The sequence below is a fragment of the Narcine bancroftii genome, chromosome 3 (assembly GCF_036971445.1).
Source record: "Narcine bancroftii isolate sNarBan1 chromosome 3, sNarBan1.hap1, whole genome shotgun sequence".
NCBI lineage: Eukaryota > Metazoa > Chordata > Chondrichthyes > Torpediniformes > Narcinidae > Narcine > Narcine bancroftii.
This window is the reverse complement of record NC_091471.1, coordinates 96,657,523-96,676,123: the sequence shown is the minus strand read 5'-3', so window position 1 is coordinate 96,676,123 and position 18,601 is coordinate 96,657,523. Positions and strand designations below refer to the sequence as shown.

General features: G+C 38.3%; 1 long non-coding RNA gene across 3 annotated transcripts; it reads left to right on the top strand.

Moving 5' to 3' along the window:
- Positions 1 to 373: 373 nt before the first annotated feature.
- LOC138756173 (uncharacterized) lies at positions 374 to 12,598 on the top strand. 3 transcript variants are annotated; one of them, XR_011352827.1, is made up of 3 exons: positions 374 to 443; positions 5,172 to 5,210; positions 12,459 to 12,598. It is a non-coding gene; the product is annotated as an uncharacterized lncRNA (long non-coding RNA). The 3 variants fall into 3 exon arrangements; XR_011352826.1 differs by having other exon boundaries at positions 375 to 443; positions 5,015 to 5,210; XR_011352828.1 differs by having other exon boundaries at positions 381 to 504.
- The last annotated feature ends 6,003 nt before the right edge of the window (positions 12,599 to 18,601 follow it).

Sequence of the window (18,601 nt, the reverse complement as noted above, 5' to 3'; positions counted from 1 at the left end):
AAAATCAAGGAAACACATCTTCACCTATTTATCTTTCAGAAGTTGCACAAAGGCAGAGATTTACCTGCATTGCTGGCTTAGTATCAATTGCTACTAAAGCTTCCCTAGCAAACTCCAACCATAAGTACATGGTATGTGGCCTTGAAAGGTTTCTGTGGCCCACTTGCACAAAGTGCATGGCTCCACCATGACCTTTCACCATCACATTTGGCTCCTTCTGAGCCACTTGGAGCATAATGACAGTTGATCAGTACAGTAGGCATTCATTAGGTAACAATGTGGCCTGGAGCTTAAAGGAGAATTATTGGTTCTTACCATTATGCTGTACAAATATCAGCAAATTCCAGGGTGCAGTTAATATTTGAAATCCAACAGTTACTTTCTCTGCTCCTTCCTGATCTGCTCATTTATAATCTTGCCCAATGATCTGATAACAACTTCAGGTACTTTTAAATTAATTCCTGCTGTAAAATATCCAGTGAAAACTTCACAATGCGGCAAGAGGTATTTGTTGTTCTGTAGAATTATTAGGTTAGGTTATTATTACAGCATAGCACTTTGTATATGCTGGATACATTATATGCATAAATCATAATTCTCAAAGCAAATATTTCAAAATATAATGTGATCTAGAATAAAGGATTTCTGCTTTTGAAATATGTTCTGATCAGCGCCAATTGTAATTTTTCATTACAGGTTCTAAACATTGTTTAATGGTTTGTGACATTTCTGCTTCAGGATATGAATAATCCTTCAAACTTATTCGAGAGAAAATTGTATACCAGGAACCTCTAAGTGAGGGTGAATGATATATACTTGGATTTCCAGAAGGCATTTAATAAAATAAGCATAAAATACATCCATAAGATAAGGATGCATTAAGTTGGGATAATGGATAAGGGATTGGTTAACAAATGGAAAGCAGAGAGTTGGGATACATAGGCATGTCTCTGGTTGGCAATCAGTGGTGAGTGGTGCTGCAAGGGGTTAGTGCTCGGCCCACAGCTGTTCATGATACAAGTACACAATCCTTTATCCGGAACCCTTGGGGGACAGTATGTTCCAAATTCTGGATTTTTCCAGATTTCGGAAAGCCAGATTTAAGTCCACTCGAATTGTGCTGCTGTATCCACCCCCACCCCATTCCAATCGCACTTCTGCCTCTCCACCCCCGCCCGCCCAACTTGCGCTGCCAGTTTCTCATCCGTCCGACTCGCGCCTCCGGTCTCTCCCCCTCGCCCGCCCCACTCATACTGCCGTCTCTCTCCCCACTTGCTGGATTTTGGAGCTTTCTGGATTTTAGATGTCTGGATAAAAGATTTTGTACCTGTATATATTATTTTTTTTGTAAGAGGACACTGAGAGTAGTGTATCTAAGTTTTCTGCTGATGACACTTAAATGTGGAAAAGCAAAATATGAAGATGATTCAGAGTGTCTGCAGAGAAATGTAGATAAGTTCAGTCAGTGGGCGAGGGTCGAGCACAGGGATTAAAGTTTTTAGACCATTGACCCCTTCATGGAATCATTGATCCCCAAGGCATGTACAATAAATAAATGATTAAGTAGGCATGTACTTCCCATATGTGTTAGTGAGGGAAGGTACATACCATATGAATGGTGTCCAGGCCTCCCAGCAACAACCCAAGCTTTGCTATAATATCGCAATTGTCAAGTAACAAATCTGTAAATTATGGAAGCAAGTGGTGACAATAACAGTTTAAACAAAAAGCCTTTCCTTCTGACCAGGGAGATGCCAAATGGAGCTGGGTACAAGTTTTCAGTGACAGTGACTCCATTCTCAACATCAGGTGTGGTGCCATCTGCATTGAAGAAGTCACCTTGTGCTCCCAGATAGGAACAGGGATCTTGGAATCTACAATTCCTTTGACCCCCCAAAAGTTAAATCGACCCCCCCCCCTCCACCCCCCACCCTTAGGGTATTAAACGACCTCCTAGCATTTTTAGACTACTTGGATAGTCCCATTGACCACTTTGGAGACCCCTTGTCTAGCAGATGGAATAAAAATGTCAGCAAATTCAGGGTCATTCATTTTGAAAGGAAAAATAGATTATTATTGAAATGGATTGCAGGATGGTGTTGCACAAAGGAACTCGGCAGTGTTTGTGGAAGAGTCGCAAAAGGTTGGTGTCCAGGAGCAATAGGTAATCAAGAAGGCAAATGGAATGTTGACCTAGATAGAATTTAAGAGCTAGGATGTCCTGCTACCAACTGTACAGGGAACTGGTGAGGCTGTACCTAGAGTATTATGTCCAGTTCTGGTCTCATGACTTGAGAAATGATACACTGGCACTGGAAGTGGTGCAGAGAATTTTCACCAGGCTGAGATGTGCAGGTTGTTTCCACTGGAAGGTGAGACTATAACTGGGAGACATACCTTCAAGATTCCGGGGAGTAAATATAGGACGGATACGAGGAGGAATGGTTTTATCCAAACAGTGGTGAATCTGTAGATTCTCTGCCCATGGAGGCAGAGATGCTGCCTCATTGAATTTATTTAAGACAGAGTTAGATAGATTTTTGGCATAAGAGAGGAATGAAGGAGTATATCAAAAAAGCAGATGAGTGGAGCTGAGTCCATTGCCAGATCAGCCATGATCTTTTTTGTTTTTTAAAAAACTTTTTTTTTAACATTTCAACATACTGCACTGTTACAGGCCAATTTGGCCCATTAAGTCCATGCTGCCAATTTACTCCCCATTAACCTACACGCCACTGTGTTTTTTGAAGGTTGAAAGGAAATTGGAACCCCTGGGGAAAAAAAAGCCACAGACACTGGAAAAATGTAAAAACTCTTTATAGACAGCATGGGATTCACACCCAGGTCCGGTCCTGATTGCTGCTACTGTAATGGTGTTGTGCTAACTGCTACGCCACACCACCCTGAATGATCCTTATGAAATGGTAGAACAGTCTTAATGGGTTCGATGGCCTACTCCTGCTCCTATTTGTTTTATGCTCTCATTACAAAATTTGTCTTGATTGGAGAGAAGCTTTTGAAATCCTTTAATTTGTTCCATGCTTTCTCTGCGAGGGAGTAGGAGGCATTGGCGTTCCTTCATGGAGGCTTTTTTATGTGCAAACACATTAGCTGTGGATCCTGGAATCTTGGGCAAACAGTGAAATGCTGGAGGAACTCAGGGGTAGAAATGCTTTCACACTTGAAGTATTCCAACCTGAAATATTGACCATTCTTTTTCTTCCACTAATGAAGCTTGAACTGTTAAGTTATTCCAATAGATTGCAGACGCTGAGATCTGGACTGAAAAACCAATCTTTTCAGCCTGGCGAGAATAACAATCCGCATCTTTTGTGAATGTGATTCAGTTAATGGGGCAATGCTGATCAATTGGAGTGCTCCTTCCCTCTATCATCCCAAATACACATTGATATTACATTAGTCATGGAGGCCAGTGGTGAAACATTGACTTCATATATTTCACATCAATGACTTGGAGAAATCTGCCTGCTGTTCCTCCTTAGAGAAAGATCATCAGGTTGCAGGAAATGTACAACTTTTTAAAATTACATATATTTAAATCTTTGAAGATTTAAAAAAAAATTGTGAATATCAGTAGCATTCACAGATATTTCAAGGTTTTCAATAGATTTTGCCACAAAAGGTTGGGGAGCAAGCTTAGCACAACGCTATTATAGCGCTAGCGACCTGGGTTAGAATCTGGCACTGTTCTCAAGGTGTTTGTATGTTCTCACTGTGTCCTCGTAGGTTTCCTCTGTTATGGGCCTTGGACAATTTTAGTTTTGAACCTGGGACAGGACTGAACCTAGGACAGGAGAGAGAGGATCGTGCACTGCTCTGAAGCGCTGAAATAGTGCGGGAAAATTGACAGCTGCGTTGGAAGCACTGGGAGAGAATTACAGCTGTCAGAAGCACAAGAGCTATACCCTGGAAGCCAGTGAGCTCACGGAGAGCGTGCCTGCTGTTGTCAAACTCTCTTCATCAATTGGAAGAGCTGAAGGCACATGCTGGGGCAGTTGAAGAGCGAGTTTTGAAGAGATTTGTCGATTGGTAGTCAGTCAAATGGAGTCTGTGTAGGTATGTGCAGCCAAAAGCTTCAGCAAACAAGAGGCTGAGTTGCATTATTCATGGGTGTTAGTACTGCCATTCATAACTGTCTGTCTGTGTGTGTGTGTGTGTGTGTGTGTGTGTGTGTGTGTGTGTGTGTGTGTGTGTGTGTGTGTGTGTGTGTGTGTGTGTGTGTGTGTGTGTGTGTGTGTGTGCCCGCCCCACCTGGGCTTCCCCAGTCCCCTTCCAAGAGGAGGACATTGTGTGACAGGACTCACTTGATGACCCAAAACAGGGTTGTGTGACAGAAGGTCACTTGTTAACCCTAAAGTGGGCTTCGGAAGCATGAACTTTGTGTAGTGACTAGGAGGTCACTGAGTGAAAATTCCTGTGTGAAGAAATCAAAAGGTGGTTGTTGCCACATTCGAAACTCAAGAAAGTTGTACATCTACCGTGATCATGGTCATCGGTCTCCACATCCAACTAAAAGACCAGCATGCAACAAGGTCAGAATTCCAAGCCTGGAGACCAGAATCTGCAAGTTGTTCCTTTTTCACTGACCTACTTGACGTGACTGACTTGAGGGTGTACTTTGGGAGTTTTCCTTTGGGGAATTTTGGCTCGGACTGTAATGGTCTGGGTTCCCCCCCTCCTCCCACATAACATCTGTTGTTAATGCAGAGTTGCCATAAAGGCTTATGTTCAGGTGTTAAATTTAGTGAGGTAATTTTATTATTTCTAACTTGTTAATAAATTTTGTATTAAACTTAACTCATCTGTTTATGCATCTTTTAATTGCTGTTGGTGAGGCATAATACATCCCATACTTCAAAACACACATGGGCTAAAGGTTAATTGGGATATTTTGGTGGCATAGGCTGGTGTGCTGGAAGGTCCTGTTACCATGCTGTACGTCTAAAACTAGTAAAGTGCATTAACCAGGAGATGTATTCACCTCTCTCTACAGGTCAGTATTCCTACTGGTGTTGGCTACATGAAACTAAAGTGGGCTGAAAAGCAAATCTCACAGTGGACTTGAAGAACCAGGGAATTTGGGATGTCCCCTGTGCAGAGTTCCACTTTTAACTGAGTACTGGTGTTTCATAATTTTTTTTTTTTAAAAGGGCTCAAGGATGAATGAAGACCAAACAGAATATTTTCAGGTATATTTTATTTGCACTTTAGGTGATTTTATAGTTCTTTCTCTGAAATATTTGGTGCAACAGAGTTTACTCAAATGAGATTAAACTTCATTGTTTCAATTGTTACGAGCCCAGAGGACTCCAAAAGCCAATACATATTCACCAAGGTAAATGGTGACTTAATTATCTTTAATTAGCTTTTAATCATCTTTAAACATAAAAACATGATCAAACTTTAATATATCACTATTGACTTAACTAACCTAACTTAATCCCCTTCTAATTCTAAGTGCACGTGTATGCAATGTGTGTGTAAATTCAAGAAAAGTTCTTTGGTTCACAGTTCAATCTCACTTCTCCTTCTTTCAAGTTCTCTAGTTGCAGGCAATCACCATACTGTGCACAGAATTTAACATGTATAAAGTTCACCAGGCTGGGTGCTTGAAAGGTAAATGTTTACCTCTCAGGCAGGTTCTTGTAGAGTTTGCAGAGAGAGATATTTGTTGCTCCAGGATTTCCACAGCTGAGGTACCACCACTAGTCACCTCAGGGACTCACTGATGAAACTTTCCCCATCAGGGTCTTCCAGATGGTGACCTCTTTCTTCAAGCTCCCAGAGTTCCATTCCTTCCTCTATTTCAAGAGAAACATCAGACAGATAGCACTTCCAGCCATCTACTTGCTTTCATCAGTTTCAAACAATTTTCCCTGGATTGTACTTTTCAGTTACTTGTCAGTGTCCCACACACTGACTGACTGACTGAGCTGTAAACTCAACTCTCTCTCTTTTCCAACTGAAACTCCAATGGGAGCATGTGACTCAAGTCTTGCAAAACCCTCAACTTCTCCAGCAAGCAGGAGTTTTTCTTCTGCTCCTATCTGTTGTTAATCCAGAATTGACCTTTCAGCGGAAAGGGTACTGATAGACAGCACGACTCCAACAAGACAATGGTCAAGCATTTTATGACGTCAGTTCAATTAACACCTACTTGTGAAAGGTGCTTACATTCTCCAGAGATCTTGCAATGTGAATTCTTCAGTCTTTCAAATAAGATCTGTTTTAAAATGTGTGTATGTATGTGACCTTCTCTAAATCTTATAAATTCTCCTCAAATATTAATATTGTTAGAGTTGCTTTTCAAAACAACAATCCATTAGTGAAGTCGCTTGGATGCTCTCCAAAGCTTTTGCAAAGGCTCTTGGAGCTTGCCTATCTAGCTTGGGCAGAGCTCCAGTATTTCAAATGAGATCTGTTTTGAAAAGTTTATATGTGACCTACACTAAAAAAAACCTACCCCAATTTATCTCCTTGAAAATATATCTATAATTTGCCACATAATTAATGTGCTTGTATTAATTCTATTGTGGCATAGCTGAGCTGTGTTCAAGAGTTTTCAGGCCTGGACTGACTATGTGTAAAGAATGGGAATATTTTTACTGCAGATGACATTGCAGAAAAAAATTCATCCCCGATGCATTCAACTATTGGCGTTAAAATGGTCAAACCAGTAAATACTTGCTAGCTCCAGGTGGAGTTAAGATATTTGAAGGAACCCAGATTGTCCTCCCTGGTAAAGTAGCAATTCATTCACATTGCCTCCAATCCAGTGCACTGCATGTGAATGTTCACAATGTATCTCCTTTGGATTGGAGAAACAAAAGAGAAATTGGGCAATGGCTATTTTTTTAAAAAATTTACGAGTTCTGGCATCCGAATAGGTTTTGATAAACATTTTGAAGAACTGGTAAACTAGATGAATATAACAAATGTCCTACCTGCAGCTCAAATGTTTGACTGTACATGTTTAACAGCAAGAACCAACAACCAGATAAAATTGTTGCAGACTTCATCAGAATGAATATGGATTGCTGAACACTGGCTGCAGTAGAAAATCTTGTGAAATCTCATTGTTAGTGGAATCCTTAATGTGCCCATGAACATGAGGATATTCAGTAAGAAATAAAGAATAAGGCATTTGCTATTTCTCAGGTAAAGGTAACAGCAGTCAAGCAAGCACGGGGCTTCCAGCATCATCCAGAGAAGGTTTTGAATGCAATCCACATATTTCAGCATTTTTGGGACAAATGAGGATAAATTGAAGAGGAAACAACAGTACACAACACTGAGTTACTGAATGAATAAACAATCTGTTTACAATTACTGTGGTATAAAGAATCATCTCTCAATAGTTTGCTTGAAAACAAGGCAAGGCTGTGGCAAACACATAGAGCCACAATGCGTAAAGTCAATTTGGAAGGTTAAGTGCATTTCAGACTGTGAAAAATGCACTAAAAATTGAAAGAAATTCCAATTGAAAGAAATTCCAATTGAGACAATATTTGCACCAAATACACCTGCAGAACAGGTGAGTTACTATTGGGCCTGCGAGAACATACCAGCATTTGTTGAAGCCAAATAGATTTGTGCTACTATGTATTTGAAACAAGCAAAGAAAAAAGAATGACATGATAGCAGAGTTTTTGATTATTGCTTCAAAGTAGATGATCCTGCATTTGCTTGAGAAATTGTAAGTAATTGGGTTGATTACATTGATCAGTTTCATTTTTAATTCATCTGGAAGATAGCCATTGAATGAAGTGACCATCAAACCCGAGACAGGTATGCACTTAACCAGTCAGTAAAAATTTTGTCACAAATCCGTAATGTTTGATTTTGGTATTGATAAGAATTCTTTATTATCAAATTTGATCTTTAGTAGAGATATGATTTTACCTAAAATGATTAAATTTGAGACTTCTCTTATGAATGTGCCAGAGAACGGTTATATTTCATTTATGTATCAAATATTACAGGATGGTATGGATAAAAAACGTTGGGATAGATCTAAAATTAAATGGGAAGCAGATATTGGTTTTATTTTTTTCTGAAGAGGATTGGTTAGATATCTGTTAAGATAGTGTAACTAGATTGATAAATGCATATTATGCAATGATTAATTACAATTTTTTACTTCAATTATATTTGACACCTGAAAAATTTTAAAAATATGGTTTTCATGAATCAGATTTGTGTTTTAGATGCGGTGATATGGTTGGAACTTTTTTTCATGCTGTTTGGTATACATATACAATCTTTTTGGAAGAAAATTCAATTGTTTTTAGAATATCTGTATAAGATTAAAATAGTTTTAGATCCAACAGTATTTTTATTGGGTAGTTTGCAACCTCTGGAAGGCTTGGGATTAGATAAGTTTCAGCTTGCTTTTGTATATTTAGCTTTATCCGTAGCGAAAAAATATATTGCTAGTACGTGGCATAATGAGATGAAATATTGTTTAATTATGGAAAAGATTACGTATATTTCGCATGATAATTATAATTTTTTTATTAATAAGTGTCTGTTATAATCGGAATATTTACATTTCAATTTATATTGATTAGATTTTAATATGTATATTTAACTCTTCTTTAATTTTCTTTTTTCTTTTTTTCATGGCTCTCCTGAAGGAGGGAATTTTTTTTTCTCTTTTTATATATATATATATATATATATATATATTATATACCATCTCACGGTACAGTCGGCATGACTGCAACAACACAATTCAAAGGAAAATACAATGAGTATTGTGCATGGCACCAACCACTGTATATGACTATATTCAGCTCCATCAATCAGGATGAATCTGGGTGCCTGCTGAAATTTGTCTGCCACAGAACTTTGTTAGAATTCTATGTTGGCTTAATGGTGGTTATAAACTCAGCCAATCTCTGAAAACTAGTGATAAACAACAGGCTGACACTTTTCTAAATCTTGCACATCACTTTGGTCCCAGTTATGGCCTGTCAAATAATGTTTTAAAATGCTGGGAGCCACCTCTTAGTATCATTAATGATGAAATTCACTACTGCTTTCTATCCACCTTTAGTTGATTAAAGGGTGCTTGAAGGAAGAATTCAGACCTAACACAAAATTCACAATCTATTGGGCAGCAGAAATCCCTCCCTTCCCATATGCATCTAAGACTCTGACCATCTATATCAAGAAATGTAGGTACTTGAACGTTACCCCAAAATGTGTCTGTGCAAAATCCTTCAAACTCAATGGAAGTATTCCAAATATGAGTTAACTCAACTTTCGGCCTTCCATTGCTTAGCCAATATACATTTCCCTCAACTCCATGCATCCTTTTTCTTATAAACAAGTCTTTTATGCAGCGCCTTACTGAATGACTCTGGAAATTGAAGTAAGCAGCCTCCAACTAATCTTAACTGTGCTTGTTATATACTTAAAGAACTCCCATAAACTTGTCAAACATGATCTGCTCTTCCTGAATACGTGCTACATCTGCCTGATGGAACAACATCAATCCTAGTCTCTCGACTTCTTCCCTCATGATAGGTCAATTCGCTTAACATCTATACTTGAATCTATTTAGTTATTGCCATTAGCCTACATTTTATTTTGATCAGTGGTGTGATATCCATCATCTTTCAATCTGCCAGGACCTGCCCAGAGCTACTCAGTTCAGGGACCGTCCATTCTATCATTGGGAAGGGATGAATAGGGAATTAGAAAAAGACTCAAGGATGTGCTTAAAGAGCTCTGAAAGAAATGCAATATTTCTTTGACTCCTGTTCACCTCTACCTCCCAGCCACTCAAAGTGGACAGGTTTTCGGAATGACAAGCAGGATCACAGAGAAGCTCTGCATAAACAGCATAGCATCTCAAAAGCCCACCTGACATATCGTCAGGTACTTCTTCCATCAGCTGTGGAAGAATTGGTCAAACCAGAATCCACAGAATGTAAGATACTGCTGGAACAGTGGAAGTAAATCATCCAATCCCAAGAGACTGTCCAAGAAAAAGCACAAGAGTAATCATTCTCAAAATCAGATGGTTCCTCAACATCTACTGAAATCAATGTCATGAACCACGATGCTCCTCAAAATTAGATGCTACCAGCCATCTCCTGGTGATTATCCAATACTTTTCAAGCCAATCATACTTAACAGGCAAATAAAATTGGAATGTTGATGAAATCTATAAAAAGAGAAATGAGAATTGTACAATTTTGTTGTCAATACAGGTACACCCAGCATCTAAAATCCAGAAATCTCCAAAAATTGGCATTTTTTTCCTGGTGCTTGTACAGCAGAGGGAGAGAGAGGGAGACATCAGTGCAACTAGGTTGGGCCGGAGAGATGGCAGCACGACTCGGGTGGGCGGGGGCGGAGGGAGGAGATAGAGAGAGACGGCAGCGTGACTTGGGTGGGTGAGGGGGAGAGAGACACCAGCATGACTGGAAGGGGGTGGAGACGGCAGCACAATTCGGGTGGGTTTAAATCTGGGGCAGGTGGCTTTTGTTCTGAAATGCAGAAAAATCGTAAATTTGGAACACACTGTCCCCCAAGGGTTCCAGATAAAGGATTGTATACCTGTACTGGCTGCTTTTCACCTGTATGTGATCCATGCATTCGTCTATGAATATTTCCATCCAATTTAAGGGGAAACAATCATAATAACAAAGCAATTTTTGAGACATCGTTGGCAAGACTGTGTTGTGATTCTATAAATATCTATATTTTCTTGTAAATGAGTACTACAAATTTTTTAAACTGTGCCTTACATTGAGCTGCATCTTTTTAAATTGTTGAATCAAAGATGATTTAATATATTGAACATTGTTATTATGATAAGGTGGATGTTGTGTACTGCTGAAGTTGTGCATGTGGTGAAAATGCCTTTATATCAAAATAAACTTTTCCCTTTTACTGTGGATAATCAGTTTTTGAAAATATGGAGTCTTATGGGGATTAATAAAGTTGAAGATTGTTTTGAAGCAGGGAGATTTTTGTTCTTTGATCATATGAAAGAGAAGTTTCAAATCCCTTCGAATACTTTATTTCTGGTTAAAAAAAATTTATTGGAAGAATTAGGTCGTAGCTTAAAATTGCCTAGGCAATCTTCTTTAGAATTGTTACTTACTAAGGAAGATTCAAGTAAATTTATTTCTGAGATGTACAAGTTATTATAAAATAAAATGCCCACATTAGATGTCCATAAATCGAGAATGAAATGGAAATTGGATTTGGATAGAAAGGTTGAAAGTGTTTGGAGAAATTTGTGTAAAGATAGTATGTCTAAGGTCATGAATGTACCTTATAGGTTGGTGCAATATAATTTCTTTTACATCAATTGTATTTAACCCCTCAGAAATTGAAAAAGAAATCAACTTAGTTCTTCAGATTTGTGTTTTAGGTGTGGTCAAGAAATAGGTACTTTTTTTTCCATTCGACTTGGACTTGCCCAAGGTTGAACATTTTTGGTTATAAATTAAACTGTTTTTAGAGCAGGTATTAAAAGTAAATTTATCATTTGATCCATTGTTACTTTTATTAGGGGATATTGTTGATTGTTCAGGGTTGAAATGGACTATGAACAAAATTACATTTTTACGTTTGGCTTTGGCTGTTTCAAAAAAAAAATTAGCTATTACTTGGAAATCTGATTCAGTTTTAAGCATGAAAAGATGGCATATTGAAATGAAAGCTTGTGCTCCTTTGGAAAAGATAACATACAATTTGAAAGATAAATATTTGTTCTTTGTTAAAGTCTGGCACCCATATTTGAAAACTATTGGTGTTAAAATTTGATCTCTCGGTCCACTTTGGTGGATGTCACTGCTTCTGCAGCTAAGGTGTTTGAATGTGACTATATTTACTGATTATCTCATTTTTATTTTTCTTTGTAGGTGTGTAAGGGAGGAGGGAGGGTATTAGTGGGGTGGTTGAGGGAGGTTGGGTGCTTTTTTTAATTTAATTTCATTATGTTTCTAATCATATGCTGTAATTAATGTTATGTAATATGATTTAAAAATTCTAAATAACATTTAAAAAGTTGTACATGTGGGTAAAATACTGTAGCCTTAGCGATGTGATCCATTAAACAAACGAGGAGTCTGTATGGACTGTCTAGAGTCTCGACTGTTGACTATATACATGGCAACGTGCAAAATCACTAAAATACTGTACCTAGGATTTAGTGATTTTGCACATGCTGCCATGTACATAGTCAATCTTTCAGGGAGAAACATCCTTGTGTGCAATAGCTAACTAAATATTAAATCTATAAAATTTAAGACTTCCAAAAATATTTGATTGATTTGGTGTTCTGCCTCATAGTACGCTGCATCTCTGGAATTGATTGTTATAATCTTCTCTCCTAAAAGTATGTGCATTCATGACTCAACTCATGGTCAAATTTCTCTCATTGACTTTAAAGCAAGACACATTTCTCTCTTTAGGTGCCTAGCTGCTCATACTGACCAAGTCTGGCAGAGATGTAGACAGGCATGGACAGAAAGAAAAGAAAATCCCTTTTGATCATCGTTATGAAGACAAGTCCATAGCTGCCTGATGAAATTACCAGTCCTTGAATAAAATCTCTCCCACTGTGTGAGAGTTTACAACTATATTTTCAGTTTAGCTGAGCTCCTTAATTGCTGCATCAGAGGAAAATCACACATATATTAAGAAGATAAATTGCTCTGGGGTGTGCTCAAGGATTCCCCATCACATCATGATTGATGTAATATTTCAAATTATGCAATTTTTCTTCTTTCTATTTATACTTGAAAATTGTTTCCAACAACTATCATAGAATTTTGACTTCATTATGTAAACATTCTCCCACCCACATCAGAAAAGCACCACATGGATCATTTGAAGTATTGCCTGAAACAAGTATTCCATTGGCATTTAATGTACTCTCACCTCCATTTTTCAATACTCGCCACCAATTTTTCAATTTTAAAATAAAAAAATTGAAGATCATCCTAATTACATAGGTATTCTGTGCATTGTACAGAACTCCATCTGCCATGCTTCAGTTACCAAAAATGATTAATTATTTCTAATTTTTAAACCAAATTCATCGGCAGGGTTGAATTGCTCATTTATTTCAAAGAAAAGTTGCCCTTCTTGATCAAATATGCCATAGCCATGCAAATGTTCATTTTTCAGTCCTTTGCATTGTTTTATTATGTTGTTGATCAAGTCATGTTCACAAAATGAAAAACAACTTCCTACCAAACAAAACCTAAACACTAAATGCTGGAAGTCTTACATTTAAAAAAAAAATTGCTGGAAAAAAAAGAGGTTAGACTGCATCTGCAGATATGGAGAAGAGTTAATAATTCTAGCTGATAACATTGAATCAGGTTTCACAAAAGATCTCCATGAAGCTCAACCATTAGCCCAGTTTAACTTGACGAAGATTCTGTGCAGCAAGATTCATTGTGGAAGCAGACAGTATTTATAACCCCCCCCCCAATCAAAGTTCAAACTGTTTCTCCCATTTATTTATTTCAGCAAAAATACATGCCTCTCCAATTGTTGGGTCCATCTTGCAAACCTGCACATTAAAAAGGCTTTAGTCGGATTATAAAAGAGCTCCAAAGAAGCTGATGATCAAAAGAATGACATTTCCCTGAAGCGATGAGTGTGTGAAGACCTTTGGTCAGGGCATTGAGTACAAAAGTTCAGGGATGTTGAATCTGTACAAAACGTTAGCAAGACAATATTTGGAATACTATATGGATTTCTTGTTGCCTTGGAGGGATATTATTAAAATAGAAAGAATTCATGGGGATGTAACTGGGACAGAAAGGCTCGAGTTGTAAGAAAGGCTGGAAATACTAGATCTTTTGATTCTGGAGACCAAGAGGGTGACCTTACAGCAATAGGCAGAACATGAGCAAGTTGAGGAATTGGTCTTTTCCCCAGGGTAGGAAAGTGTAAAACCAGAGGGCATTGGTTTAAAATGAGGGGCATTTAAGCTATTTCTGACTATGATTTGTTGTTTCCAGGTATTCTGTATTTCTCTCTCAATCCTTTTCTGGGTTTACTAATGTTCAACATATTCATAGTATCCACTTTTGGAATATGACTAAATAGTAAGGCCACAATTCTGAAAATTCCATTACCTAACACTTAATGGGTTCAGAGGTCATGATGATCATAAATTGACAAGGACATAATACACATCAAGGACTGGAGGAATCTCATAAATATACTAAAACTGATTTGGCCACATTTTCATCTCCATTTTAATTTACTATTATATTTCTAAGGGAAGTGGCAGAACACTGTTTCAAGAGCAAATTTGGTCAAGAAAATTGAAGTTGATGGCAATATTCCAGAAAGTGGAGAAAATTTTATGGGAGGTAGGTATTTTACACAGAGAGACTGGAACAGCCTGGGTGCTGGAATGCATTGCTGGGAGCGGTGATGGAGGCTGGTACAAAAGTAACATTCAAAAGACTCTTAGCACATCCACGTGTGACATTCTCCCATCTTTCAATTCATTTTATTGTGTGGGACTGTCCTTTTAAGAGAACAGATTTAACAACCTGCCTGCTGGATTTGAAGTGACTATAGAACTAGCAGCAAACTTTAAAGACATCAGGTTCATAAATGGATACATTTGAAGAGAACCAAGGCAGTGTCTCCAAAACCCAGATGCAGAGTCCATGTGACCAACAGATCACGACTGAATAGACGGTTTTGCTCAGAGCCATTTTAAGAAGGCAGCTCAAGGAAAACATCTCTTCAACTACCTTTGAGAAACCCACTTGGCCTCATTGTGTGGTTATAGACAGAATTGTCAGATTTCCTCCTTCTACTTACAGAGGAATGAGAGACCATTTCCAATGACCCACAAAAAGGGCTTTAAAGTTGCAGAATACTGCACTCTACTGACGCACGAAAGGGGTTTTAAAGTTGCAGAAGAAATACTGCACACTACTCGACTGACCTGTGGAAAGGGTTCTAAATGCTGAAGAAGGCACAAATCTAAAAACTACATTTCTCTGAAGTACTTCAGCCAAAGTGTTTGTGAGTTAATCAACCTTTTATCACCCTCATACTCTTTCATCCACTTCATGAACTGCTCCTTCCATCGAAGTGTGTGTCTCCCCTATTATATAATCAGGATAGTGTGAACTATTTTGTAACCACGTTAGAATACACCCTTCTCACTGTAGTAACTGCAGTGCACCACTGTGGGGCGCATGTATATGTAGTGTGTGGTGTGTGTGTGAACAGTTTTCTGTGATGGTGGAAGACATCAGTAAGTAAAATCTCTTCTGTTATTTGAATCTTGCATCTCTAAGTTATTTAAGAAGACTCTTAAATAACACGGAGACATAACATCACCATTTAAGGCCTGCGTGTCTCAACTATCCTAAATCCTGTGTGACTCACCATTTAAAGCCTATGTGTCACATCAATCTCATCACCAAATTTCTGAACTTTGAACTTGGAACTGCCTTCTTAGAATTGAGCCTTGAGATGTAGAGGTTTGGGGTACTCCACACACATAGTTAAAATTTAAGTTACATAATTGTATATAAATTTAGATAAGTTAGTTAAATTAGAATAGGTGTTATATCATTGTTAATTAATAATTAACATTATTATTTTAAATATAACACTATCTAGGCTAATTTTTATTGCTGCTGTTGTGTATATAACACAAGAAAAATAGAGAGTTATGGCTGTGAGGTAGGTAAAAAATTAGATTGTTGTGGAGAAGGTTTACGTAGTTTAGCACAGTGGTTTTTGAATTGCCACCCTCTACTCACATTCCACCTTAAACAATCCCTATGCCAAAGGTGCTCGGTGATTAGTAAGGGATTGCTTAAGGTGGCATGTGAGTGGAAATAAAAATTTTGAAAACCACTGTTTTAATTGTACCTAATTAACCTGCTATGTGTATGGTTTCATAACTCCAAAGAAAATGGGCCAATGACAATTTTTCTCAAGCAAAACATTTCAGTAACAATTGAGTCTATAGCAGTGGTTCTCAACCTTCACTTTCCAGTTACAAACCACTTTAAGCAACTGATGGCATAGGGATTACTTAAAGTGGTATGTGAGTGGAAAAAGGTTAAGAACCATTGATTTAGAGACAAGAAGACGATAAGCTTGCCATTTTTTTTTATATAGATGACTGGGCAATGGCAAATGGAATTTAATGCAGACAAGTGTGAGGGGTTGCATTTTGGAAGGACAAACCATGTAGGTCATGCATAGTAAATGGTAGGGCACTGAGGAGTGCGGAGGAACAAAGGGATCTGGGAATACAGATACAGTGGAACACCAATTTAATGCGATATAATGCATTGAGTCACTGGACTCGGGTGCTGGGCTCCTGCTGGGAGTGGGAAATTCCGGCTGCCACCAGGAGCCGAGATGGTCAGTTTACTAAAAATTAACTTGTGTTTAAATTTCAACTGTAAATAGAATGATTTATTGAAACCCTGATTTAGTGAGACACTGCTTTTATCACGATGCAATTATTTTGGACCAAAACCATCACGTTATAATAGGGTTCCACTGTACATAATTCCTTGAAAGTGGCATCACAGGTGGACAGTGTTATGAATAAAGCTTTTGGCATCTTGTATTGAGTACAGGAGTTCTGATGTCATGATGAAGTTATACAAGACATTCATGAGGCCAAATTTGGAATATTGTGTGCAGTTCTGGTTGCCAAACTACAGAAAGGATATCAGTCAGAGAAGATTTACTAAGATGATGCTGGATCTTTAGGAATTGAGTGACAGGGAAAGATTAATCAGGTTAAGACTTTATTCCTTGGAGCATAGAAGAATGAGGGGAGATTTGATAGAGGTTTACAAAATTATGAGGGCTATAGACAGAGTAAATGTGAGAAAATTCCACTTAGATTAGGAGAGATAAATACAAGAGGACATGGCTTTAGGGTGAAAGGGGAAAAGTTTAGGGGGAATATTAGGCAAAACCTCTTAGAGAGTGGTTGGAGCATGGAATGAACTGCCAACTGAAGATTTAAGAATAAATTGGATAGATTCATGATTGGGAGAGGTATGAAGAGTTATGGAATGGATGCAGGTAAATGGGATAAGCAGAATATTTTGACATAGACTAGAAGGGCTGAATGGCCTGCTTCCTGTTGTAGTGTTCTATGGTTCAATGGACAAGGCATTTTACATGAATAACTAGTCTACTATCACATCAAAAAAAAAAATCACAAAATTGGAACATCCTTCCTTTAAGAAATTGTTACTGCAATTTAATTCCTTTAAGAGATGTTAAAAACTGATCTGTAAATTTCTTGGCTGGTCTCAAAGCAGCAAATCCACTCACATGTCAACAGATGGGAGATGCATCAATGCCATTAAAGGGATCTCATCAACCAAATTTCTTTGCCAATCAAATTCCAATCCTGGCTTTTGGCCTGTCAGCTGAATGAAGTAGATATTTCAACATGTTCAAACTTTCTCCTCAACAGTCTGAAGTACCCTCATGCTTCAAGAAAATCACTACCATCTTAATGCCAAAGAATATGGTGATGAGCCTCAATACCCATCAGCTGGAAGCTGTGAGATCCACCATCATGAAGAACTCCCAGATGTTTGTCATAGCTCACATCAACTTCAACCTACCAGGATGGAGTACCTGGCCGAGCACTCAAAATTTGTGTTGACCAACTTGCCCATAAATTCACAGATATCTTCAACATCTCTCTCCACAGGGAAAGGTACCCACCTGTTTCAAACGTACCCATGTCCAAGATGAATGTGGTAACTTGCCTAAATGATTATCAAATGGTGGCACTCATATCCACAGTAATATTGTTTTGAGAGACTGGTTTGAAGCATATCAGCTCCTGTCTGAGTGGATGCCATCTCACTGGCTCTACATTAAGCGCTGGAACATGTGGACAGCAAAGACGCACACATCAGGATGCTCCTTATCAACTACAGTGCAGCATTCAACACCATCATCCCTTCAAAACTGATCAGTAAATTCCAAGGCCTCAGCCTTAATATCCTACATGATTTGATGATGGATTTCCTCATCTCAAGACCACAATCACAATTGGATTGATAGGAACATTTCCTCCACAATCTCTATCAATATCTGAGCAATACAGGCTGCTGTACTCGCTTTACATCGACAACTGTGTGGCTCGGTGCTCAACAGCACTATCAACGAATTTACAGATGATACCACAGCAGTGGGTTATATAAAAAATAACCTCACATTCAATGTTACCGAAACCAAGGAAATGATTGTGGGCCTCAGAAGAGGAAAACCTGAGGTGTACAACCCAATGATCATGGGGGGGGAGGGGGGACATCTGAGATGGGAAGGGTGAGCAAATTTTAATTTCTGGATGTCACCATTTCAGAGGACCTTTCCTGGACACAACACATGAATATCGTCGTGAAGAAAGCATATCATTAGCTTTACTTTCTCAGGAGTCTGCAGAAGCTTGGTATGACATTGAAACATTGGCAAACTTCAACAGATGTGTCATGGAAAGCGTGTTGACTGGCTGCATCACAGTCTGGGCAGAAAGCCCTATAAAAGGAAGTGAACACTGCCCAATACATCACAG